The sequence below is a fragment of the Poromitra crassiceps genome, assembly GCF_964638095.1.
Source record: "Poromitra crassiceps genome assembly, chromosome: 19".
NCBI classification, from domain to species: Eukaryota; Metazoa; Chordata; class Actinopteri; order Beryciformes; family Melamphaidae; genus Poromitra; species Poromitra crassiceps.
Genome location: NC_139646.1, coordinates 26,332,691 through 26,358,984, shown reverse-complemented (window position 1 = coordinate 26,358,984; position 26,294 = coordinate 26,332,691). Strand labels below are relative to the sequence as shown.

At 45.1% G+C, this 26,294-nt stretch overlaps 1 pseudogene across 1 annotated transcript; it reads right to left on the bottom strand.

Annotated features, from left to right (window-relative positions):
• Positions 1-1,191: 1,191 nt before the first annotated feature.
• LOC310793995 (vesicle-fusing ATPase pseudogene) lies at positions 1,192-4,502 on the bottom strand (annotated as a pseudogene). The gene is made up of 3 exons: positions 4,254-4,502; positions 2,466-3,172; positions 1,192-2,331 (listed from the first exon to the last, which is right to left on the bottom strand). The product of its transcript is annotated as a vesicle-fusing ATPase pseudogene (transcript).
• Between the last annotated feature and the right edge of the window lie 21,792 nt (positions 4,503-26,294).

The following is a 26,294-nucleotide window of genomic DNA, read 5'->3' as shown; positions in this document are numbered from 1 at the left end:
CGGAATGCCGAGGTGTCCCCCTATCACGGACCCAAACCTGCAGACTGCAGCAGATACCCGCAGATTTGGAGAGATGTGCTGCAACAACTCTACTCTTGTGTCTCCATGCTACTTTCAGGCTACTACACATCATTTTGCTCCTTGGATGGGATGAAGACCCGTTGGGGAAGACAACAATTTCGATATGCAGCCTGTAGTGACAATTTGTTGTGGCAGGCAGGGTTCCTATGCAGGTCTGGAAAAGTATTTAACATTTATTTGATCATTTCCAGGCCTTTGGGTCCAATACACACATAATTCTAGGTTTTATGTTGTAGCCACTTTGAGTCCAGTTTTTGTTGATGTGAGTAATGTTCAGATAGAGGGATGCTATTTACTATCTAGCTGCTGTCACTGTCAGTATGCATTATCAAATACCTACATAAATCAAATCCAGTCAAGAACATAGGGTCTGCCTGGGAAAATATGTAATTTAAAAATGGAAAGCATGTAGGAACCCTGCCAATCATCTCGCATATTGATATTTGTGGCTGTGAAGAACAGTCCTAATCTATACAGTGATATGCAGGCTATCATTCAATTTTATAAAACAAACTGCAATTGTGCAACAATTACATGTTATGTACAGTACTTGTTAGTATAGTTTCATGTTTGGTTTTACCTGTAATAAATGGGGACATTTATATCTGTGCCTTTTATTTACCATCACAGCATAAATGACAATGCATAACCCCTCCTAATGTAATGTGATGTCAGAAAATCTAAGTAATTATGCATGACATATTACATTTCAGGACATGTGGCATAGAATATTTTTTTATTCAAAAATAACAGATGTGGGACACTCTTAACTCATTGTGTAGTGGAGGATTCAAAAGGACTGTATTATTTTCATGGGAAACGGCGTTCGCCCCTGGGTGTCGGTCAGGACACAAGAATCAGATCTTCCTTCCAAAGATTTTTTTTTTTTTTTTTTTCCCTTCAGACTTTTATTGGCAACGTTTTGGTCACAAGACCTTCATCTGGCAAAAGTGATTTTTGAATGCAGACAACAGTTATAAGCGGATTGGCCGATCATGGAGGAGGTATATAAACAGGAATGAGGATGGGGGAAAAAGAGGGAGGCTATTGGATGTTGGAGGTGGAGCGGCAGCCATGACAGTAGAGCTGATTGGTGCAGAGTGCTTGTACTCATGCCCCATCATCTCTGAGCAGAGACAGGAACTTGGTCACTCTGTATTCCTGGTCCATCTGCAGGGACATCTCGCTGAGCATGAGGAGCTTCTTGATGCCGATCCAGACTCGCTTCCCCTTTATGTGGTGCGCGATGCTGGTTCGCTCCTTCTCTGTGAAGCTCCCCAGCAGCTCCAGGGCGTCGACGAGCTGCTCTCCAGTGGAGATGTTGGGGATGTGGATGGTGGTGCTGAAGGCGTCCAGCATCTCCATCTCCTGCAGGACGTCCTTCCTGCTGGTGGTGCCAATGATCAGCAGCTTCCGTCCCTTGGGCGGGGGTTTCTTCAGCAGCACCAGCAGAGCCTGGAGCACCAGGTTGGAGAAGCGGGGGCCGATGGGGACGTAGTCCAGCAGACGCTCGATGTCATCCACCACCACGCAGCTCAGCTGAGACTTGTAGGCATCGTCAAATACCTTTTTGATGGCCTGGCACTTGGAGATCTTGGAGAGTGTCCAATCATCTTGTCCGGGGAGCAGATCTTAATGAAGGGAAACTGGGAGTCCTCTGAGATCTTAGCTGCCAAAGCTGTCTTCCCGCTGTGGGGGGGACCCTCCAGTAACACAGCCACCAGTGGTGTGCGGTCGTTGTTCTTGGTCTGCTGCACCAGCAGCTCCCCGTAATCCAGGACGTGGGTGACGGGGTCGCCCCACTTGATGATGCCGTTCATGATGTAGCTGGCATAGTCCTCCTGGTTGGTCCTGAACGCTGGTTTGATGTCATTGTTGAGGGATCCCATGAAGTCAGAGCGGGTGACCTGCAGCTTCTCTGCCCTCTCCATGTCCACTTCAACTGTAGATGTAGCCTTGTGTGTGTCAGTGTGCCGGTTCATGGCGGTGGACTGGGCGGCTCTGACCAGCCCCTCCAGTTCGGCTCCGCTGTAGTTCTTGGTCTCGACTGCCAGCTCCTTGATGTCGACGTCGATGGCGAGCAGGCCGAAACCTCGCATCTTGTTGGTGTGGATGGCCAGGATCTGGACACGCCCCTTTTCATCAGGCAGACCGATTTCCATCTTGACCTCGAACCTGCCGGGCCTCATCAGGGCGTCATCTATCAGGTCAGGCCTGTTGGTCATACCAATCACCAGGATGTTGTCGAATCTGTCCACAGGATGGTCCGCTTGGTCTTGAGGGTGAGCTCTGTCTGTAGGAGCGTGCACAGCTGGGCTCCTGTAACAGCCGCACACAGCTCAAGTCTGGGCATGGAGTGCAACCGCTTAGGCGCCACTCTAGACCTTGCCATGAGGAATGACAAGTAGGTGTGCCCTGCATCATCCTCTGTCCGCAGGTATGCGACGGAGCCATATGCCTGCTCCGAAGCATCACAAAAGATGTGGATCTCTCTGTTGACTTGAGATGGGTTCACATCCGAAGGTACATATGGCCGTGGCAGGGTGATGCATGGTAGGACCTGAAGCTCCGCCTCCCAGTCGTTCCAGGCCTGTAGTAGCTCCTGAGGAAGTAGGGGATCATCCCACTCTTGGGTTTTGTCCCACAGCTTGCGAACCAATACCTTAGCACGTGTGGTGTAAGGTAGGATAAAGCCAAGTGGGTCGTACTGTGACGCAAGCACCTTGTACACATTTCTCATGGTCGGCACTCCGTAGTGAACTGGGCGATGCTTGTACCCTAATGTATCAGCTTGGCAGAGCCAGCGAAGGCCGAGGGTTGACTCTGGGGCATCTGCCTTATCTTGAGAAAGCCAGAGCTCAACGCTGTCCGACTTGGCCTCCCTGGGAAGATGCTTCACCACACTGGGCATGTTGCTGGCCCACTGTCTGAGATCAAACCCACCTGTGGACAGCAGCTGCCTTAGTTTGTCGACAAGCAGTCTAGCTTCCTCGGCTGTGGGCAGACTTTGGAGGCAGTTGTCCACATAGAAGCATCTTTCTACAGAGAACCGCACATCTTCTCCCGAGTAGCTATGGTCTGTGACGTGCTTCTGCACAGCAAACGTTGCACAGCATGGGCTAGAGGTAGTGCCGAACGGGAGTACCATACAATTTCGATATGCAGCCTGTAGTGACAATTTGTTGTGGCAGGCAGGGTTCCTATGCAGGTCTGGAAAAGTATTTAACATTTATTTGATCATTTCCAGGCCTTTGGGTCCAATACACACATAATTCTAGGTTTTATGTTGTAGCCACTTTGAGTCCAGTTTTTGTTGATGTGAGTAATGTTCAGATAGAGGGATGCTATTTACTATCTAGCTGCTGTCACTGTCAGTATGCATTATCAAATACCTACATAAATCAAATCCAGTCAAGAACATAGGGTCTGCCTGGGAAAATATGTAATTTAAAAATGGAAAGCATGTAGGAACCCTGCCAATCATCTCGCATATTGATATTTGTGGCTGTGAAGAACAGTCCTAATCTATACAGTGATATGCAGGCTATCATTCAATTTTATAAAACAAACTGCAATTGTGCAACAATTACATTGTATGTACAGTACTTGTTAGTATAGTTTCATGTTTGGTTTTACCTGTAATAAATGGGGACATTTATATCTGTGCCTTTTATTTACCATCACAGCATAAATGACAATGCATAACCCCTCCTAATGTAATGTGATGTCAGAAAATCTAAGTAATTATGCATGACATATTACATTTCAGGACATGTGGCATAGAATATTTTTTTATTCAAAAATAACAGATGTGGGACACTCTTAACTCATTGTGTAGTGGAGGATTCAAAAGGACTGTATTATTTTCATGGGAAACGGCGTTCGCCCCTGGGTGTCGGTCAGGACACAAGAATCAGATCTTCCTTCCAAAGATTTTTTTTTTTTTTTTTTTCCCTTCAGACTTTTATTGGCAACGTTTTGGTCACAAGACCTTCATCTGGCAAAAGTGATTTTTGAATGCAGACAACAGTTATAAGCGGATTGGCCGATCATGGAGGAGGTATATAAACAGGGATGAGGATGGGGGAAAAAGAGGGAGGCTATTGGATGTTGGAGGTGGAGCGGCAGCCACGACAGCAGAGCTGATTGGTGCAGAGTGCTTGTACTCATGCCCCCTCATCTCTGAGCAGAGACAGGAACTTGGTCACTCTGTATTCCTGGTCCATCTGCAGGGACATCTCGCTGAGCATGAGGAGCTTCTTGATGCCGATCCAGACTCGCTTCCCCTTTATGTGGTGCGCAATGCTGGTTCGCTCCTTCTCTGTGAAGCTCCCCAGCAGCTCCAGGGCGTCGACGAGCTGCTCTCCAGTGGAGATGTTGGGGATGTGGATGGTGGTGCTGAAGGCGTCCAGCATCTCCATCTCCTGCAGGACGTCCTTCCTGCTGGTGGTGCCAATGATCAGCAGCTTCCGTCCCTTGGGCGGGGTTTCTTCAGCAGCACCAGCAGAGCCTGGAGCACCAGGTTGGAGAAGCGGGGGCCGATGGGGACGTAGTCCAGCAGACGCTCGATGTCATCCACCACCACGCGGCTCAGCTGAGACTTGTAGGCATCGTCAAATACCTTTTTGATGGCCTGGCACTTGGAGATCTCTGAGTGTCCAATCATCTTGTCCGGGGAGCAGATCTTAATGAAGGGAAACTGGGAGCCTCTGAGATCTTAGCTGCCAAAGCTGTCTTCCCGCTGTGGGGGGACCCTCCAGTAACACAGCCACCAGTGGTGTGCGGTCGTTGTTCTTGGTCTGCTGCACCAGCAGCTCCCCGTAATCCAGGACGTGGGTGACGGGGTCGCCCCACTTGATGATGCCGCTCATGATCCAGCTGACTGACGGAGCTGGAAATTCTCCCTTCTTAGCTCCTCTAACTCTGCCCCATGTACAGGTGGCGGATGTATATGATCTTGGGAGATGGGTGGAGGAGTGGAGTATCCTCGGGGAGGTTGTGTGTACATTGTCTCCCTTTCCGATGTATCCAGCCCATATGTGGCATTCCACTTTCCGGCATGCACGTAGGGGAAAACAGGAGGAAGAGTGAGGGGTGTCATCTTGGCAGCTCCCTCCATCAGGAAATGATCCTCTTCGTCTTGTCCATGTCTGAACTGTGCTGCACTAGTGACTGGATTGGGAGAAGACCGTCTATGGCCCACATATCCCACTTCATAGTCATCCATATGACATGGTGGGCGTGTCTGTCTCTTCGGTCTCACTACTTGACCATCAGCCATCTTAGGTGAACCAGGAGTAAACATCGTATCCGGCTCGAGGGACCAAATTGTAGTGGAGGATTCAAAAGGACTGTATTATTTTCATGGGAAACGGCGTTGGCCCCTGGGTGTCGGTCAGGACACAAGAATCAGACCATTGGATCTTCCTTCCAAAGATTTATTAGAGTAGTGCAGCACAGTGAACAGAGCTTTATGACTTTGGCTTGGGTGTGTGTGTGTGGTTCTATAACAAAAGGAATAATAACACAACATAAATAAACCTCTTATAAACATTGACATGTTACACATGATTCCCTGTATTACAGCTATTAATATTAAACAAGGGTATTTCAAGCTCTCGATATTAACTAAGAGGGACATAGTCTTGACTTAACTAAATGGATACAAATTATAACATGAATTGCAACTATCTACTAACTACACAATAGGCGACAGTGTATTTATAGCTTTAAGCAACATTGTCTTCATCTACTATTATTTGTGGCGTTCACTGCCCTCTACTGGACCTAAAATGCAACTACAAACCCCAGTGTCAAGGCCTTACCAAGCACATGGCGAATTAGTTAGCCATGTGCTAACTAGCTTAGCTAACCATATTGAAGCTGCTGCATTCTCAAGAAACAGGACTAATCATAGCATAAATCAAGGTGCTCAAACCAGATGGGAAGATTGAATGCAACTCAAACATGGTGATGTCAAAATATAAATGACAATATAATCAGCCATCACATTAGCACAAACAAAGGTCATGCAACAACAACAGAACAACATATACCATCATCTTGGCATAACACTTACTTTAACTCAAAGACGCACACGTATGAAGAACGGTAGTTCAGTCTTTCTAACAGGGGATGCAGTGGATATCTGCATCTAGCTGCTTCTGCAGTTGAGTTCACTGATGCTCTACTGGGAATGACGGTGCTAGCAGTAGAAGAAAACTCTAGACCTCAGGGGGCGGGCTCTGTGTTTGATTGGCATACCGTTCTGTCCTATGAGCCTTGTAACGCCGCATTATGTAATAACTGCACATTATGTAATAAAATGCCAAAATGTAATAACATCTCACTTTCAATATGTAATAACGGCGCATTATGTAATAAAATGCGCAATATGTAATAAATCGCCTCAACGCAATATGTAATAGCGTTTGACGCATTTTGTAATAAATGTATTACATATTGCGCAGATTATTACATATTGCGGCGGTTGCATTTTTTCTGGTTGGAAATGTAATAAGTGGCCGCATTATGTAACAAAATTAGAAAATGCACTGACTTTGTCATGGGGGGGGGGAAGTAGGCTAATAAACATATTATGTGTCAAAACCTGTCAAGCAACTATATATCTATAGTTGTTATTTTAGGCTACTTTATTTGATGTTATGGTAATTATTTTACTTATTGACTGTTCTACGTTAAGGAGATACTGTGTGATACGGTGTTATGTTATGCTATTGTGTTATGTGGATATTTCATGAGTGCGAGCAACTATCTTGTCCCAATTTCCCCCCGGCCGTGCATCAGTCCGCACCCGACTTACATTTCAGTTCTGGCATTTACAAGTGATAGAAGCGTGGTTGACATAGTCACACTTACTGCCTCAATCCATAGATTACAGGGCCATTTAAACATAGGAAATCCATTAAGAGTTGAGGATTGCAGAGACGTTTATGAATTGTCTGATATTACGCACGTACAGTTTTTTTGGCCTCTCCAGTCTCCGCACCGCCCCCACGCTCCCCCCGCCCGCCCGCTCTACTTTGAGGATGGAATTGAGGATTGCAGACATGCACATTTGATTTAAATCGGCAAGCATTTAGACATTTAACTGCTGCCAGCCAGCAACATGTTATGGTTTTTTGTTCATTTAAAATTAGTTTTAATTATATTTTGTTTGATGTTGCAGATGGACTTTGGCTGATCAAGAGGATATATTCAGACTAAAATCCTTCATCAAAACTATTGGAGAATGGGCTCCTGCCGCTCCTCAATAGGCTATGTGTTTCTCATGCGTTTGGATCATGCTACACCCTTCCACCAATTTTCATGAAAATCAGTAAAACGCGAAACAATATGTAATAATCTGCGCAATATGTAATACATTTATTACAAAATGCGTCAAACGCTATTACATATTGCGTTGAGGCGATTTATTACATATTGCGCATTTTATTACATAATGCGCCGTTATTACATATTGAAAGTGAGATGTTATTACATTTTGGCATTTTATTACATAATGTGCAGTTATTACATAATGCGGCGTTACAAGGCTCATAGGACAGAACGGTATGCCAATCAAACACAGAGCCCGCCCCCTGAGGTCTAGAGTTTTCTTCTACTGCTAGCACCGTCATTCCCAGCAGAGCATCAGTGAACTCAACTGCAGAAGCAGCTAGATGCAGATATCCACTGCATCCCCTGTTAGAAAGACTGAACTACCGTTCTTCATACGTGTGCGTCTTTGAGTTAAAGTAAGTGTTATGCCAAGATGATGGTATATGTTGTTCTGTTGTTGTTGCATGACCTTTGTTTGTGCTAATGTGATGGCTGATTATATTGTCATTTATATTTCGACATCACCATGTTTGAGTTGCATTCAATCTTCCCATCTGGTTTGAGCACCTTGATTTATGCTATGATTAGTCCTGTTTCTTGAGAATGCAGCAGCTTCAATATGGTTAGCTAAGCTAGTTAGCACATGGCTAACTAATTCGCCATGTGCTTGGTAAGGCCTTGACACTGGGGTTTGTAGTTGCATTTTAGGTCCAGTAGAGGGCAGTGAACGCCACAAATAATAGTAGATGAAGACAATGTTGCTTAAAGCTATAAATACACTGTCGCCTATTGTGTAGTTAGTAGATAGTTGCAATTCATGTTATAATTTGTATCCATTTAGTTAAGTCAAGACTATGTCCCTCTTAGTTAATATCGAGAGCTTGAAATACCCTTGTTTAATATTAATAGCTGTAATACAGCCCATTCATCAAAACTATTGGAGAATGGGCTCCTGCCGCTCCTCAATAGGCTATGTGTTTCTCATGCGTTTGGATCATGCTACACCCTTCCACCAATTTTCATGAAAATCAGTAAAACGCGAAACAATATGTAATAATCTGCGCAATATGTAATACATTTATTACAAAATGCGTCAAACGCTATTACATATTGCGTTGAGGCGATTTATTACATATTGCGCATTTTATTACATAATGCGCCGTTATTACATATTGAAAGTGAGATGTTATTACATTTTGGCATTTTATTACATAATGTGCAGTTATTACATAATGCGGCGTTACAAGCCTTTCTAACACATTGAGTGCCAATGACAACAGGCGTCGTCAATTCGATTACGAACGTTGAGTGCCAATGACGATAGCTGTCGTCAATTGCGTTTTTTGACGGTGGGACGTGGATCAAAGCTAGATCCATCTCCTGTGAAAGTATCGTGGATGTTGAATGTGTAAAAGCTATTTTACAGACCCCATTAGGTGGCGACAGTGCTCTCCAGATTAGAGAAAGGCGAGGAAAAAACAGAGAAGAAGTCATGGAGAAACGGAAATGGCATCGGTATGCATCGATATGCATGAAGCATAACGTTAGCTGTGCCTGCAGCCAGCAGCCAATCTGCTGCCACAATTTAGCCCCTCCGTGTCCACTGCGACAGCCCATCCACATGATTAGTCGTGGAGTTGTTATTATTCTCAACTGGAAGCATGGGAGCCAGTGACAAATACACGCGGAACGCTGTAAAAAAGCTGGATGTAGCGCATTTTTCAGTGCAGAGCAAACGCAACACAGAGACACCAGAGACACACCCACGGAGGTGGGGTTTGCAGTTGAGCGGGGGGGGGGGGGGGGGGGGGGGCAGGCAGAGCAGCATACAACACTGACCCAGACAGACCCAGACAGCAGGACAGGATTGGCAAACGCAAGCTAGAATATCTGATGCCCACCAGCAGTAAATCAAGACCAGCAAGAAGCTGCAACCAGGTTGCAGCTAAAAAATATTATTTTGCCAAACAAAATTCCTTGGTTCACTGTTTTATTGAAGGAAATTATTTTTGAGGTGTGACTACATCAGAAAATATTAGCTTCAGAGTCAGTGATGTGCTTGAAATGTTTAATTTCACAAAAGGCTCATTATCGCAGCTTCTAGAAAAAAACGGCTGTTTTTGGTTAAATCAATCTATCTAATCCGGCTGATAACTAAAGAACGGAAAATTATATCAATAAACCTGTTTTTGCTGATGATAGAAGAGAGTCTCATCGTTCTTTTTGCGTGTTCGGTGTTTACATAGTAATATCACACAATATTCTGTGGGCCTCGAGAAATCACTGAAAACGCTCTGAAACTCTGGCACTGGGAGCGTCCGTTCTCCAAAAGTGGCTGGCACTCAATGAGTTAAAGAACAATCAATTAACTATTCATACTATTTGCAACAGTAACATTTACAGTGCTGAATAATGGAGTTGCATGAATATGAGTGTGCACTGATGATGTGGCCTACAAAGATGGGTTAGTGTTAGTGACCGGCAGCATTTAATTGAGAAATGTTATAGTGTAACCTACATAGAAAAAAGTTTTACCTGGGCACTTCACAGACTGCCTGGAGTAAAGACACATGTGTAAAGACACAACGTGTCTGCACGTTTATTAATAGGGGCTGAGTGACATTTCGACAGATAATCTTCTTCTAGTCTTCTTCAGAGTCAAAAATACTTCAATGTTAGACTTTTTTAAATGTTAGTTGTACAAAATCCCCCCACCAGTTCAGCCTCACCTAACCAGCCACACCTGGGGCCCTGATTGAGCTGCACCTGGGCTCAATAAAGGGTGGTTGATTGGGTGAAGCTCAGTAGGCCAGGCTCAGTTGCCATGTATGCTGTTGAGAGGAGGCTGCTCTGTTCTTCCCAATTGATTGTCCATGTGCAGATGCATTGTTTGAAGTGTTAGTTTATTATAGTTAATTATAGAATATTGATTGAGTATTTGATTTGAATTAGATTTATTATATTACTTTACAGTTGAATTTGTTTTCCCTTGTTTGATCAAATCCTTTAATACCTACTTTGTCTTTTAGGCCAAATCATCTGTCCACATGATTTTCCATCATTAATCAAGGGATTTGGTTTGTAAATAAAAACCCTTGGCATTAGTTCCTCTGAATCCTCCTCATTCCACCTGGATGTCTCACTTGCTGAGGCTACACCTGTAACCTCCACCTTTACAGTTTAACACATAGTGTTAGTGTCAGAGGTATGCACCTTGCTGCTACAAACTGAACATTTTCTAGTTGGAAAAAATAAGATTATTAAATACTATAATTAATTGGGCTATATTTCATACATTTCAAGAGACAATCTGTGATGACATGTTTCCTGTCACACCTAGCCCTCATTCGCAGCTTGACAGAAAACGTTCAGGCTCTGGAGATCTGGGATGTACTGGTAGTCCTTATCAATGCTCTCCAAAACACATCCTACAGGAGAACATAAAACTGTTATTCTTTGCAATTCTTTTAAAAATCAATGCTAAAACATTTTAGGGTAAAATATTGACACGAGTAACTGGTGATCTGCAGATGATGTAAACGTTTGTAATACATGTTATCTCTTCTACTTCAACCTCTGTCTAGTCTGGTCAATTATAGGACAGGATACACTTAGCCTACTGTAACACAGTCTTGGGGTTTGTCTTCATTGTCTAGAACGGACACAAGGCCACTACTGCAACAGCAGCCTTATGTGCAGGGTGAGAATCTAGCACTGCAGCTAAATGCTGGTGAAATACTAAAGTGGCTGGTAGATTTAAGACGCAAAATAATTAATTTCCCACTTTGGTAACGTCCAACATGGTGTTAGCTGTAGCCTAACACCAGCAAAGAGACAACTTGTGTGATGACAATTCATTTAACGCTAGCCGGTTGCCAATATTGACTGCATCAAAGATGTAGTAAAGTAGTATTACTATTACTATTAAAACGATTATGAATTATATTCGCTAAACATGATCTTAACAGACTTACCAGCTTAGGCTTCGTTCTGTGATGCGTTTGTTCACTTCCTATACGTCCTGTTTGCGCGAATAACGTGAAGGGGCTTCTGTTTCCCGTTGCACCTCCAACCCTGAACAAATTTCCCTACGTTGATAATCTGGACATGTTGACTGCACACCGGCCATTTTCAGACCAGTTCAGATCGGCGAAACCGTTATTATAACTGCCATAACGTTTCCCTGATCTAATAAGTTACGTTTTCATTAAACTGCGTTCGATTTGAGGCTGTCAACAAACGGAATCGTGTTCAGAAGCATTTTATTTAGTTCATATGAAAAAAGCATCTAACCTCAAAATGGGGATCGATCATCTCAAAAACTAAAGCAGATAGCAGCCTTCGGCCCGTCACCTAACAGCGCTGAAGTGATGACCAACATCAACTATGAGTCTCGTTAATAATCACACTGCGTTTGTGTGCACTGCTGTATGTGTGTGTATGCACTGCTGTGTGTGTGTGTGTGTGTGTGTGTGTGTGTGTGTGTGTGTGTGTGTGTGTGTGTGTGCGCCCCCCCTTGTCTATAAATGTGTTTATTGTGCCTGTTCATTTCAGATAAGTATGTGGGAGCAGGAGTGTGATATTATACTATTTAGGGTCACATACTGTACTGTATATGAATCAGAAGGGTGTGTGTGTGAGAGAGAGACAGAGGTGGCATCACATACTAGATTGCCTCCACTCCCTCTGTCTCATTCACGCGCGCGCGCGCACACACACACACACACACACACACACACACACACAGACAGTGCAGCTCATCTGGCCTGATGGATGTCATTACCTGCTCATCATCCTCTTCTCTCCCCTGTCAACCTTGTATCATGTGTGCCACACACACACACACACACACACACACACACACACACACGAAATACTGCAGTCCTTCTGCTGACATTGCAGTGTTAGGAAGTTTCCTCCTTTCTTTCCCTTCCTCATTCCTTCTCTCTCTCTCTCTCTCTCTCTCACACACACACCATATTTCACTCTGTCTCTCCCTCCTTCTTTTTTCCAGAGTTTATTGCATTTTCACTCACTGAGGTTGAAAAGTGCAGGGGATTCGTAATACATTTTTATCACCTTGCTTATAAGAATTGCATTACTGTAATTTGCCGCTTGAAAAACTGCACGAAAGTAGGGAAAATTGAAGGAAGAGAAAAGAAAAGGAAAGAAGAAATAAATAAAGAAATACCTGACAGGTGGCAGAAAAAAACAGGAACAGAGCGCCCTGCCATCAGCCTGTTCCAAATGGGTTTACCATTAATTCAACCAAATAAATCGTACCCTCTGAAATTACAAATTAAGAAACGAGGCCGATGGCATTTAAGTGCAATTAAGCGCCATTTTTGTCATTGTGGAAATGTTCATATCAATTACAAAGCAATCTGCATGAAATATGATTTGAATAAATGATCCCCCCCATCAAGGATAAAGTCAAAGATTTTACTTTGAAAGTTCTTTAGTCCTTGATAAATTCATTTGATATGCATTAGATTTTCTCTGTCAAGTATTCATCAAATTGATACCAATTTTGCAAATCTCTCAAATCCGTACTCAAATGAACCTCCGTTGGATTGCATGTGCCGTTATGCTTCTGAAATGAAAGCGGCTCGGCTTTTACATTTCAAATCTTTTAAATCTCCACGGGCTCAATGTGAAAAGGTTTCCATGGCACTTATTTGGAGCAGGGATTAACGTTACAGCATTATAATAAATTATGAAGCTAGGTCACAGTGGGCCCTGGTCCCCCATAGGGGCCAAGATTTGATTTACTCCTGAAGGGGCTTCTGTTTCCCGTTGCACCTCCAACCCTGAACAAATTTCCCTACGTTGATAATCTGGACATGTTGACTGCACACCGGCCATTTTCAGACCGGCGAAACCGTTATTATCAAATTATTTAACACCACAAGAACTGCTTGAATTTAGCAGGTAAGTTGGGTAGCTAGCTTACTAGTTGAGCTAGTAGCTAGCTACATGTACCTAAAGGAGGCTAGACTCTGGGGCAGAGTCCTGCGTGGGTCTGATTTTCAAGACCCGGTTCCGCCCGGCCCCGCGACGTGCAGTACCGACCCCGCTCCGCGAACCCGCACATATGATCAATCAGTACCGCATCCCACTCCGCCCCGCAGACATGAGACCCGACCCGGAACCGTATATATATAATAACCGTTAATCTGCAGTGCAAACATTTTGTAGTGAACCAAACGAAACTGCCACCGTTTCACACGAGAGGCGAACAGCAGTCTTTCTGGCCGAGACTCGTCAGCTGATGTACGTTAATTAGCTTTTAGCAGCTGCTAGCTCACTAACCAGCTGGATAGCTCTGCTATCAGACACACAGACTTACCAGCTATTTCCAATATGTCCGGTATAATCCATACTGCCTTTATGATTGCTGTTGGAGGAACGTAAATCCACGTTGGGATGAGACCTCTCAACCCGTTCTCACTCTGAGCGCGTCGCATATTGACGCTTTGTCCTGTCCCTTGTGCGTCGCTTGTTACTAACATGGTACCCTTGAGCGACACATGAAACGACTTGGGCTTTCCGACTAAACTCAATGCAAACCCATGGAAGTCATCTTTGACGCTTATGGCAACTGCTCCCCTATTAGCCTAACTGCTCCACCATTAGTCTACTGTCGGAGTGAGAACGTGTTGGACCTCTCCACTTTCACGCTATCCATCCATGACATGTTCTTGCCTGTTGCTATGAAAACAGCCAGTGTGTATGTTTGACTGGAAGCTAACGTTAGCCTACTATATTATCTGTCCGACTCGTATTGTCTCCAATCACCTTGACCGCAGCTGAGTTTTGAATGTTTTGTGCAGTCCATATAGCGTCACACATTGCACAGTATGCGCATACTTGAAACGATGCCGGTTATGTAAACAAACTGCGAAAATGTGCGTCAGAAACTTTTCTCCTGTTCGAGTCAGACCAGCTGCCAGACACCCCCCCCCCCCTGCCAGACACACCCCCTGCCTCCATCTGAGTGCAACAGAAAAACATACATGGCTCATACGTTGTCGTTGTTCCACCCGCCGCCCGTCCGCATTTATTAATTTTTACCCGCCGCCCGACCCACCAATTTACAGAAGTGTATTTTTTACCCGCCCCCCCCCGCGTTTTTTTGCGGGTACCCCCGCGGAACCCCGACCCGGTGCAGGACTCTGCTCTGGGGCCTCTATCTTCCGACAGGCGCTATCCCTAAATAGCGCTTTGCGCACTGGTTGCGCATGCCTTAAGGCACAGAAGATAGCATTCCGCCTTGCGCCGTCCGCCAGGTGTTCTGCCGAGTTTTGCTCCCCCGCCGAGCAGCAAAAAAAAAACATTCCCACCTCACGGGAGCTACTTCTAATGATTTTTTATTTTTTTTTATTTAACCTTTATTTAACCAGGAAGTCACATTGAGGTTGAAACCTCTTTTACAAGTGAGACCTAGCCAAGACAGGGTCAGCAACGTGAAAAAAAAAACGTAACATGACAACATCAAGTTACAGACACACAGCAACATAGATGGGACTAAAACAAAACATTAACAGGACTGCATAAATCACAACACAGCTACAATAATTTCAACGAAAGCACCTAAAAGCAACAACATTATGTTACAATGTAGATAAAACAATGTAGATAAAACATTGTACAGAAATGTAACCAGAAATGTAACCGTTTAAAAGTGATATAATTGTCTGGTAGACGTGACCTCCCTGATTTCTAAGTTAAAACAGCCCCGAAATATGTTGGGGATGCAATTCTCGGCGGGCATGCGGAAACGTTCACGGCACCTGTGCCTCATCTGCGCCCCAAAATGCCTGCGCAAACGGGATTTGGGCGGTCTTAACTACCAGAATTATTCACAGGCGTGGCCAGGCAAGGCTGGGCATTACGTCAATCAAAACCAATCAGATTCCCGTCTCGCAATGGTTGTTTGCGCGAGGTTGCCTCGCCGAGGCATGCAATATGCTGTAATTCTCTCCATGCGTAATAGAGTGTACTCACTCGTGCGAGGACAGAGGGAAGGTAAATAGCCTATGTCCATTGTCCCACAAGTGTTCTCAATTAATTTCCCTTTTTGCGATGTGATACAAGTTTCTCAGTGAGTTATAGTTGATTGCCTCACTGAATTATCTGCTAATACCCAATTTTAGCAGCATACTTTGATGTCTTGGCGTGGCAAGGCTGTGCTTAATGACATATCCAAAAGGAATTCCACTTTCCACTGCGCAAATACCTCTCTGCGCTGGGAGCGCAGCCGTAATCTCCGTGCAGAGTGCCCAGCTCAGAGAGGTATTTGCACGTAAGAGGTCCTTTTCAAAGCTCTTAGCGCAAAGTAATTGCGCGCTGCTGACGATAGGGTAACGCCATCTATCCCACATTTTAGCGCTGAAACGCCTGCATGGGGCAGCCAATGCCCAGTACAATTATCACAGGCATGCGCTTATGTCCGCCCCCAATTTGCATTTTGCATGGTGTTAAATTAGCGCTTTTGGGAAGATAGAGGCCTGGTAGTGATAATGAGCCAAATATGTTCAAATTTCACAAAAATACATGAAATGAACCCAGACTCGATCTGATTCATGTGTTGTGGACATGTATTATGCGGTGACCTTCCAGGAGGTACAGCTGGAAATTCAAGTTGTTGGCAGTGGTTCCTAGTAAAATGATAACAATAACTAGATACGCTAAAATAAGACAATATAATCCGGTATAAATGGTATAAACAAATCCAAAATATAGCCCACACAATGCGAACATATGAACAGGTTAAGAGGAGGGGCTCATAGATATGTATGAGAAGTGGCATATCACTATGTATGAACAATATCAAATCTGATGTACAAGTGTGGTTAATTCTAAATGTTGACCACATTATCAGTGGTTTAGTGAAAAGGATCATGTGATAGATTTAAAGAAGTAATAGTCATAATCTGTTGAAATGGTGGAACTGTAACCAACCTGGAATGAATCTCTGCAGGTGCAAATGAAATGACTCCAGGGATGTGGAACCCCTTAGTCTCTTAAAACAGACTGTATCATCTACATCCGGCGAATGCAGCTATATACAGTCTGTACGTTACACCCCCAGAACATGCACAAGGAAGTTGGGAAAAAAACCTTCAGACTGGAAGGAAGTTCTACGGAATCCGACCAATCACGACACGCGAATGCGGCATATTGGATTCTGATTGGACTAATGAGCGAAAGACCCGCCTTTCTGCCGGCATATTGGATTCTGATTGGACTAATGAGCGGAAGACCCGCCTTTCTGCTTCCCATTCCGGTTGGTGCATGATTCTCCCCCACGAAGTACAGACGGTATGGCGGAAGCATTTGAAAATTGCGGAAGCCAACTCGTCTGTTCTAAGAGACTAGGAACCCCTAGCACACCTATATCTGGTGAGGACGATGCCCGCCTTCACGGTGGTGCCAGGTTCCTTGTACAAAAGTATCCCTGGCACATCCTGGATACACTGCTGAACACGCCACACGTGTTCCATCCTGTTCTTCTCCAGCAGAGGGATACCCATGAGGTCTCTTCCTTTCTCCCTCACCGGTGAGCTCGTGCAGCAGCTCATTGATCAGGCGGATGGTACCTTCCTCTCCACTAGAAGTCGACAGTAGGCCAGATCTTTCTTTGTGGTGCACTTGTCCACCAAGCCAACACTACTGTAAAGAAAGTCGCAGTTTGTCGTCAGACTGAAACGTAGGGGTTAGTTTTGTATAAAAACTACATAGCTCGTGGAAGCTCGTGGCATGTCGCCGGTCTTCAGCTTTGCCGGTAGAGAAAGTGACGTCACTTAGGCGACAGATATGTAGTCTTTCTGATTTATAACTTCTAGTGCAACAGTTTGGCGACAAACTGCGACTTTCTTGACATGCAGTTAGGTTTTAAATTGACAAAATTAGCGTTGGCACCCCGTGGCGCAATTCAAATGGGATAAAAAATGTAACCTTATTCTCCGTCCACCACCATTCATATTTTTCGCAGCGCGGGTACAGGGAGAAAGCAGGAAGTGACGTTTCACTTTGGCTCTCTATAGCAGGCGGAGCTGCAGGTCTAGGAAACTCCCATCTCACGTGAGGTGCGGAAGGACTCAACCCTCCCACTCTGCTGACGAAAAATCAAGATGGTGACGGCCAACGTTTGAACTCCGCCAGGTAGAAGAAATTAAATTGGATAGCTCTGTCCATATTATTTATGTCTATGGATCCAACCAACTGATGATGTCCCTGCCATACACAGATAACACCCAGCGACTGGTGGGTACATCTATGGGTTCAGGTGGCTCCTGGAAGTTCCCTGGGAACAGACTGGGACAGTCCACAAAGCTGGCACACCCCTCCAGGTAATGGGCTAAGCGATTCCTCCCCATGGTTCTCTTTCAGCTGCTTCACCAGTCGTGTAGGACTGTTCTCAAGTGTCCGGTCCCGCAGCAGTCGGATGTCACAGGCATATCTTTGTACAAACACATTTTAATAATCACTTAGTGCTTGTATATTTAATCCCAAATGTTATGTCCCGTACATGTAATAAGATTCAGATTGTACATTCTGCAGATAATTTAAAGCAACTCAATGGATTAGCTCATTACACTTACTTCTGTGTCAGGATCAGGCGGAACATCTTCTGATGGGGCAGGTCGAGCTGGTTGCGAACAGTCTGACTGGTGGACAGATATGTTGTGCGACACACAGTGCACCTCAGAACTTCTATCACCAGCAGGTAGAAGCTGTCAATGTCCAGCACTTTGCGTACCTTCTTGTGCACACCATACCCAGTGAGCTGTTTCCCACAGGTCGGGCAGACCACCCTCACCTTCCACTGGTGATATGGCAATCCACACCATTAGCTGGTGTGGTGTTGGAGCCTGATGGTAAATCAGTGGGAGCGTACCTATGTTCCCCGGGTCCTATATTCCCCGGGTCCTATGTTCCCCGTTTTTGTGGGACCGGGGAACATAGAACCCTTCCAGACCCTAACCCAAAACCTAACCTCTCCCACCCCTCACGCCTAAACCTAAGGTCGGCATTGCGGGTGGTCGGCATAGCGGATAGACACCCCAAATGTTACGGAGAGTGTTAAAAACGGGGAACATAGGACCCGGGGAACATAGGACCCGGGGAACATAGGGATGACCCCAAATCAGTGATGGTGCCGGGGGCTCATACCAGAGGTTCAAGTTAGTTTGCAGCTTTGCGGCATGGTAGAGAGTGGAGGCAATCCACCTCTGATCCTGCACAGGAATTGTTTCTCATCTTGACTGGCAGCCAGAATGGAGCGGGGCCAGGACCAGGTACATCCTAAGTACATGACAATTATTAGAAATGTAATACTACCTTAAAATAGTTGAAAAAGGAATTAAATTAATTATTATGAGATGATTTAAACATAAGCATTTTATTGTACAGCAATAACTTACAGCTGAAGGTGTGGTGTCCAGAGACATGGAGACAGGCAATATTTCAGCCACAGCAGGGCAGGGAGTGCTGGTCCTCATGGAGGCTTTAGAATGGCTGGGAGTCGCTGGGGTGGTGGTCCTGACAGAGGACAGGGCAAGACTGGGAGGGTCCATGGCGGGGCTCCTCACAGAGGACATGGCAGGTCCAGCAGCGGTGACAGTAGTAGTGGTGGAGGAGTACAGTTGCTGCAAAATATTCCCAAAAATAAAAAGACATAGTTAGACAAACATATCTTACACACAGTAATACACACAAAGCTATTCAGCATCTATCATAAATACCTGACCAGTCTTCCAGGCCACTAAATTAGGCTTGGCAGCTGCACAATGTGACCCACCAAAGCGTGGTCTATCAAACTGAAAGAAAAAAGTAAAAATAAATAAAGCATGTTTAATAAAGAATAACATTTAAACTGTCAGCAGTCAATTAAATTGAGTAATAGGAAATGATTACCATTGACAATGGCTTCTGGGGACATTGCACTGGGGGAGAGGCCATGGAAGAGGTTGGTGCTGAAGTCACGGGATGACTGATTGACTGAGTCTAGAAAAGCAAAAATGTATTAATTCAACTTACAGGTAAAAACAAATTGTGCACATATGAAAATTGTGGTTCTTCTACCTTTAACACGTTAAGTGCCATAGCCGAGATAATTCGTCTTACATAATCCAACGCTTGAGTGCCAGAGCCGAGTTTACTCGTCTTACATAAACATTTTTTTTTTTTTGACGGTGGGACATCAATCAACAACTTTTACATCTTCGAGATCACTATTGGAGCAAGATAATGTGTATAATCTATTTTACCGACCCACTAAGTGTTGACAGTGCTCCCCCAGACGACCGAAATCAAAGAAAAAACTGCCGCGGGAGCAAGCCCCATTCAAGGAAATGGCGAGGCGATTTTACAGTAATCCATTTCAGACTTGTCTTGCCGAGAGCGGCCGCGCGCAGGCAGCAGCACACAGAGAGCGGAGAGCGATTTGCAAAATAGATTATAGGTGAAACACACTTTGAAACACCTCAGAAAGGCCAGAATCAACATCTGCCCATCGCCCACGCATTCCCCGGCCCATCTTGACTCGCACAAGGAGCGTCCGCACGCAGGCAAGCAGGCAGGCAGGCACGCAGATAGGCAGGCAGGCAGCAGCAACGCGCTTCTGACACGCCCGCCAGGAGGAAGGAGGAGAAGACACACGGAGGGAGGAGTTTGAATGAGAGGGGTGTTTCCTGTTGTTATGGAGGAAATTACTGTTCAAAACTATTGTTTAGAATGTCTGACGGTCTTACTGATGCCAAAAATGAATGGTTAAAGTGACTGTTTCACAAAAAGCCATTTATCTCTGAATAAATTTCCAGACGCTGAAACCATGCTGTACTCAACGGCTAATATCTACATAACTACTAACTCTGCAAACTAACTCTTTTAGACAGAGAAAGCACACATTCTATTAGTTATTTTTAGATGATTGGTGTTCATGAATTCTTAACAGAAAAATAATCCTCGGCTGTTGTAAAATGAGCCAGAATCGTCAAAAACACCCCTGGCACAAGTTACCTACAGGATTGAAAACATGGCTGGCACTCAATGTGTTAAAATGTGAAATCCACATGTGCAAGTCTGGTATCCTCCAAAAAGGGTCCGTTGTCCATGGAACTGCAGTGGACACTTTGTAACCTGCAGGTTAATACAGCATTACTTCCACATGTATCCAAGTATTGATTTAATACAGCATTACTTCCACATGTATCCACGTATTGATTTAACTGATATAATCTATCATGTACCTCTTCAGGATGTACATACATGTCAAAAGCAGGGGACAATGTTTATGCACTCGGATGCTTTACCTTAATATAGAGGTAATACCAATGCTTCTGTCTCTCAGAGGGCCGGTTTCCGGCATCAGCAGGCCAGACACGTTCAGACACCAGAGGCAGCAAACCTCTTCAGTCGAGACATCCACTCATCATGCCCCATGGGTTTGTGACTTTTGGAAGTCATCTTCTACTATCAAGCATAAACATGGGCAAACATACACAGACTAGGATAGAGAATCCCCCAAAAGAAAGGAAACCCCATGGAGCGAGAGACTGGCTACTCTCGTCGAATCACATCTAAGGATGTCTAGCTTTGCTGTCCAATTACGTCTACCCCTTCCCAGCTTTGTCGTCCAATCACCTTCCCAGCTTTGTCGTCCAATCACATCTCATCATGTCTACCTGTGCTGTCCAATTACGTCTACACCTTCCCAGCTTTGTCGTCCAATCACATCTCATCATGTCTACCTGTGCTGTCCAATTACGTCTACACCTTTCCAGCTTTGTCGTCCAATCACGTCTCATCAATCCCAGCTTCTGACATGCAACTTGTTGAGATGCTGGTGGTGGGGGAGGTGCTATGTAAACAAACAGCAGCATCACCGGGGCCGCAAATTCTTCATCACTGTATCAACTCATCCTCTAACTCCAAAGTTTTCCACACCAAGGAGCAGTAAGTACAACATGAATTATGTCAAGTCAAGTCAAGTCAAGTCAAGTCAATTTTATTTGTATAGCGCATTTACAAGCGGCTGAGCCGCAACCAAAGTGCTTCACAAAAGTGCAAGAAGGCATAAACAAATGATATACGCTATATAAAGCATTAAAAAATATAATAAAATAAGTAGAAGAGTTAAAAGACATTGACTAGCTACACGGTTAAAATACATCAAACATAGGAAAGCAAAGAAAATTAAAAAGGTGGCTGAGGGCTTTATTTAAAGGCTAATTCAAAAAGGTGGGTCTTCAAGTGGGATTTGAAAGTGTCCAGGGTCTGAGCTGCACGGATGCGGAGAGGGAGGCAGTTCCAGAGTCTAGGGGCTGTTACTGCAAAGGCTCTGTCCCCCCTGGTTTTTAACCTGGACCTGGACACCTCCAAAAGCAGGTGGTCGGCTGACCGTAGTGCTCTGGAGGAGGTATGGTGGTGTAAAAGATCGGACAGGTATGTGGGGGGCTAGACCATGGAGGGATTTGTAAGTGATGAGCAGAAGCTTAAAGTCGATGCGGTATCGGATGGGGAGCCAGTGGAGTGATGCAAGCACCGGGGTGATGTGCTCACGCTTTTTTGTGCAGGTGAGGAGTCGGGCGGCTGCATTCTGGACCAACTGTAGGCGACGAAGCTGTGATTGGCCGATACCAGTATACAGGGCATTGCAATAGTCCAGTTGTGATGTTATGAAGGCGTGTATGACTGTGTCATTGTATACTATTTACTACTGTCATTGTAGTGTACAGACCAGACGTACGGTATTTATTTATACAAACATTCATTCACATCAAATGTAGCCTAAGGCTGTGTGTCCATCTAGCGTCTTTTTCCGACCGTTAAACGCTGGAAGTACGCTGGGAAGCGTTGATCTCAGTGCACAATTATACAAGGAAGCAGTCTGAAACTAACGTTAGTTCAGTGCGGTAGTAGCTTGATAGCTGACAGCTAACATTAGCAAACAACACACATACAGTGATTTAGCTCAACACTCACCAGACATATTAAGTGTCTAGCCAATCTGCTCCCACAATTGAGCCTTTCTGTCTCTGTTGAGATAGTTTCTCCATGATTAGTTGCCAGAAAAGGAGCACCCGACACCAGCGTCCAAGTTAAAATATTTTCGGTGTCCACCCGCTATGCCGACCACCCGCAGTGCCGACAGCCCACAATGCCAACGTTAGGTTTAGGCGTGGGGGAGGTTAGGTTTAGGGTTAGGGTCTGGGGGAGGTTAGGTTTAGGTGTGGGGAGTGGGAGAGGTTAGGTTTAGACGTGGGGGCTGGGAGAGGTTAGCTCCAGCCGGTCCCCCGACATGCTCAGCTGGTTCTGTTTGTGGACTATCGGCATTGCGGACCGTCGGCACTGCGGTCTGTCGGCACATAGACGCGGCACCATTTCAGCTGGGAGCGCTGGGAGTCGGGCACACAAAAACGCCGGAGTGCTGTGAAAATAGACGCTGGACGCAGCACACTTTCTCTAGACGTCTGTGTGCGCCCGCATACAGTACGCTCGCTCCTCATTGGAAACAACTGAAAAAAGATGCCGGAGCGGAGCTGATGAAAAGACACTAGATGGACACAGGCCCTAAATGATCAAATGGTTTAACTACGTGAGTAACGCAAGTTGCAATGAGCGTTTTGCCAAGGTAACTTGTTAATCCCTTTTGCGCCAATTTTACATTAACATTAGTCATAGTTAAGATGATTTTGCCTATTGTTTAATTTAGATAACGTTAGATGTATCTCAAAGATGTAAGCTCCAATCGTTCTACTTTATTTAGCTAACATTGACAGTAGTACTAGCTCGCGTTAGCTAACGTAGGTTACAGTAAGTAAGTAAATAATTTATTTCTGTCAATTTTTCAGTTTCACATGAATGCATTACAGTAATAATGTGCGTTTACATATAGGAGACCGAAAAGGTGTAGGCTGAAGCCGCAGCTTATAAATGCCTACCCTTTTTTACATTTCATTACATCAAAAATCAAAAACAAAAAATAAGATAGTTGCAAGAATCAGTTGACAGCGAGAAGGAAAGTTTTCAATAGATCTTAGAAATAATAATAATAATAATGATAGCTTTTAAGTACTTGATTGTACTAGGGTTTTGTATTTGTTAAGTAATCTTAGTTTAAACATTTTTTTGAATTTACATATAGAATTGCACAATTATTCCATAGTTGTACACCTTTGACAGAGATGCATCTACTTTTAAAGTTTGTTCTTACTCTCATTTGTTTGAACATGCAGGTTCCCCTTAGTTCGTACCGGTCTTCGTGAAGACCACCCACTTTCCCAATGCCACACAACCCACCATAGACTCTTTGCCCCCACCAGTTGGACACTTCCCGTGCGCACACTGTTCCTGCTGCCCCCAGACCCTAAAAATCAAATCCTTCACCATCCCGGGCAGACAGATAGTCACCCTCAGACACCTCACCAACTGTGCGTCACGGGGAGTAGTATACATTATCCAGTGTCCCTGCCCGCTTTTCTATATCGGGAAAACACTGCGTCCGTTACGCACACGCATAACTGAGCACAAAAGTGCTATACGCCGACAGGACACTAAGGCACCGTTGGTGGAACACTTCATCAAGTACACGCACTTGGACAGTGATCTCCGTTTCTGGGTGTTAGACCTGGTCACACCGCACCCGAGAGGCGGGGATCATGACAGGGCTCTGTTGCAACGTGAAGCGCGCTGGATTTACACCTTAAAAACTGTCGCTCCTAACGGACTCAATGAGGAATGCGACCTGACGTGCTTTATTTGAATTGCCATGTCCCTCCTATATTTTGCTATAATCTTTGTTTATATACTCTATAGCCACTTTCGTTTATAAATTCCCATAGGCTATTTTTATTATGTTTCTCCCCTATACTTCTTTATAGGCCTACTTATTCTCCTTTGTTTCCAGCGGGTCAATATTTGCTATATACATGTGTATGTGTGTGTGTATGCAGTTAGGTGTATGGTTTTGTGGATGTATATATATATGTATATATATATATTTATATGTATATATGCATGTATGTTTATATCTATATATGCATATATGTGTAAGGGTGTGTATAACATTTCTCAGTGTTTAGACTTGCACTATGCATTCCCCTTGACTTGGTCCCTCCTCCCCCCCCCTTCCTTATATATTTCTATGACCTGGTAGTCTATTCTTGTGTTTTCTACATTTTTGCGTCACTGCTGCGTCAGACTTACCTTCCGTATGCCACGTCACCTTACCTGTTTGCCACGTATGCCCCTTTATGTATAGGAGCGGTAGCCAACGCCCAGCTGCCATAGCCTGATGAAGACCCAGTGAGGTTGAAACGCGTTGCGTTTTCCTGCCCGTGTCTCCTATTTTTGACATTGTGGAACAGCACGTGAAGGGCATCTTGCTGTTCGGGCCCCCGGGCTGCGGTAAGACTCTGATGGCCCGGCAGATCGGTAAGATGCTGAACGCCCGCGAGCCCGAGATCGTCAACGGCCCTGAGATCCTCAACAAGTACGTGGGCGAGTCTGAGGCCAACATCAGGAAGCTGTTTGCAGATGCCGAGGACGAGCAGAAGAGGCTGGGAGCCAACAGCGGCCTCCACATCATCATCTTTGATGAGTTGGACGCCATCTGCAAGCAGAGAGGCACGGGCGCCAGCAGCACGGGCGTGCACGACACCGAGAGGTCGGCCCAGACGGGGCTCGGCGGCCATGAAGCCTCAGGCTCAGCAATACGGAGGGCAGGCTTATCAGAGCCGCTACTACACCAGGAGCCAAACCCCAGATTAATACCAGTAATCAACCTTTCCAGTAAGTCACTCACACAGCCGCACATTGATTTACTCTCCAAAGGCCTGTCTTTTGTCCCCACTGCCAAGTATCAGCCTTTCAACACCCGTACTAATCTACACAAATTCATTCGCAAACTCAGATTGAAACTGTACTTCAGGCAGCATGACAGCACCAGCAGCACCCCACCGGCTTTGGCACCTCCCTCTTCCTTTATCCCCCCGGGTAATATTGACCCAGCCATAGACACTTATAGCAAACTCATCCATCAGGACATTTCCAAACTGGAGTTAAACATCCCTTGGGTAAAACAGAACATTACGCAGAGAGAAAGAACGGCTCTCAGGGAACTTCAGGATGACCAATCCATCATTATCCGCCCAGCCGACAAGGGCGGGGCTGTAGTCCTCCTGGACCGCACCGACTACACAGCTGAAGCCATAAGACAGCTCTCCGACCCCAACACATACAATAAACTCAGCAGCGACCCCGGCACCTCCACACGCAACATTATCAAACCCATCCTTGACAACGCTCTCCAGTCTGGCCACATCACCAAACGTGATCACAGGTTCCTGTGGCGCACACACCACAGGACCCCAGCCCTGTATCTTTTGCCTAAGATTCATAAAAACAAAACCCCTTGCCCTGGACGACCCATTGTGTCCGGTAACGAGTCCCTACTGGAACCACTGTCTAAATACGTAGATCATCATATTCAACCCTACGTCCAGACACTACCAGCTTACATCCGGGACACCTCAGACTTTCTGCGCAAAATTGACTTGCTCAGTTTTGACATGGCCAATGTCACACTAGTAACCATGGATATAGAATCATTGTACACCAACATCCCACAGCAGGAGGCTATTGATATACCATCAGACACACACTTTCCGCCAGAACGTCTGACCACCACCCCCCCTCTGAGTTTATCACTGCTCTAGCCAAAATATGTCTGCGCAACAACTATTTCACATTTTGCGGTGACTTCTATCTACAGATATCAGGTGTCGCCATGGGCTGCGCTGCTGCCCCCAGTGTGGCCAATCTCTATGTGGGTTCTTTTGAGAGCGACTTTGTGCATAACCCCA